General features: G+C 35.2%; 1 pseudogene; it reads right to left on the bottom strand.

Moving 5' to 3' along the window:
• Nucleotides 1-959: 959 nt before the first annotated feature.
• On the bottom strand, nt 960-1,627 carry LOC116575544 (annotated as a pseudogene).
• Between the last annotated feature and the right edge of the window lie 558 nt (nt 1,628-2,185).

Here is a 2,185-nt window from a genome sequence, read left to right on the forward strand (position 1 = left end):
ATAATGAGCCTCTTCACATATGTTGCATCATCCTTAATGAGAATTCCTATATGATGATTTCTCTGAAATACAAACTCAGGAGTTGTTCTTAGATCCTGTGATGTGTGCAAATTCAGTTTGATGAAATACTGTCAGAATGGCCTCAAGAATGGATTTTTAAACTAACTTTCCCACTATTATAGTTGAAGAAACCTATTTCTCACATTTCCACCAATATTTGCCATTATAGTACTGAAATATAAAAATATAATCCAAAAGCTGCATTTTTACTTCTAATCTCCTAAACTATACCCTTAGAAGGCAAATACTGTGAGTTAATCATTACCACAGAAAATAATTTTAATACATTTTAGAAATATTTCTAACCTCCCAACCTGAAAGAATATATCATTAGGTTACCCAAGTCCACACATTAAGATTAATCACTTATTTTGTGTTTTTTAGGAGTTTTCATTTACAGGTATAAGAATATAGGACTCACATTGACTTTAAGAATATGCAAAAATTATTGCAGAGTTAGGATGATGTACAGAAGGTTTGATCTGATGATTCACTCCTATTGTTAGAGACCTATTTTGTTTGTATCTTATTTTTCTATCTTTTTCTTCTTTTCTTAGAGAATTTTACAAGTTAAATGTGAAATTTAAGAAAATAGAAATAAGAAGTCCATGTTCTTTAATGTTGTAGAAAAAAGTATGAGTAGAGCCAAAAGTAAATTAAAAATTATCATCACATTTGTTTATACCACTATCTAGTTCTTCATATCAACTTTATTATTCAAATAACAGAAGAAAGTAGGTTGCAATTTAGGGATTGAGAAAGAGATAAAAATTTAAAAAAAAAAACCACACACACAAAACAAAACAAAAAAAATGACCACCTTTCCTACCATGTTTATTCTACATCATTTATCTGTGCTCACAGAGATGACTTCTTTTACTTCTCCACTGTACAACAATTCAGTCGTCCATAAAATTGAACCTGCTCAGAAGCTGAGGGAGTCTGAAACTAGATGGGCCTAAATCCTGGTGCATTGTCATATAATTTTAACAACAATTTTAATAGCTACCAGCTTGTAATTTTTAGGTCTGTGTACAAGGCTCTCCCTTGAATTTGAACCAAAAACAACTTAATGTTCCTTGGGTTTTGTAACATGTGCAGGAATATATGGATAATGAGGAGATTCAAATTTTGGTCTCCACCAGTTACCAAAGCAGTTATCAGTGATCTAGTCCTGCAGGGCTCCATCTTGATGACTTTTGTCATTAAGTGCTTTAGTCCTTCAACTTCATCTCCTCCTGGCTTGAGTTCACCACCAGGTAATTTGAAGAAAGTTGTTCTTAGCTTTAGCAGTAACACGTGAGATAGCCATGTACAAGCAGAATCCCTTCTGTAGTCCTCATTCAAATTTTATCAAATTCCTCCCTCATGCACTGAAATCTGGGTGCAGCAGAGCTGTCCTTCTCTTAGAAATACTCCTTGTACCAAAAGCATAATCGGTAAGAGCGTAAAGGTTGATGGTTTCCTCCAGGGTGAGGGGCTTGATCTCCTGGATATACTTGTCGCCAGGCTGATTGACCCCCTGAGGTCAGCTGGTTTGTGAGTGAGTGGGTAGTGCCATGGACATGCTGGACATGCTGGCTAGCTCCAGTACTAACAGCAAGAGGAAATGGGGCAGGCAGGGAGACTCACCCTGTGTCAGCAATGGTTATTTGTGTCCCCCTCAGCATATGCCACCTGCCATTAACATGAGAGCACAAAAGGAGACTTATTTGTCTGTCTTAATGGAGTTCAGTTTTTTTTATTATTGTTTTTTCTCAAACTTATAAAATGGCTTCCAGAAATTTCCAGGCTCTATAGACTTCCAGCTTTCTATCACACAGAAAGATAAAGTGTCTCCCAGAAACATTTGAAGAGTGGGAAATTATGTTTCAGTTTGCAAAAATACATTTTATAGATTTTATTCATTTGCTTGAATTAAGCTTCTTATATCAATCACCCTAAACTAAGCCAACTAGGGACTAATCCTGAAGTTGGTACTGGTGTCTACTTTTCTACTTTTCTAAAGTATATGAACTGTGTAAGAGTGATAAATACAGAATTGACAATCAAGGTAAAACTACAGAAAAGAAGGGTAAATAGATGTGGAGAGCAGAAAGAGCAAACATGTTCATAAACTAGAAAA

The sequence above is a fragment of the Mustela erminea genome, chromosome 16 (genome assembly GCF_009829155.1).
Source record: "Mustela erminea isolate mMusErm1 chromosome 16, mMusErm1.Pri, whole genome shotgun sequence".
Classification (NCBI taxonomy): Eukaryota; Metazoa; Chordata; class Mammalia; order Carnivora; family Mustelidae; genus Mustela; species Mustela erminea.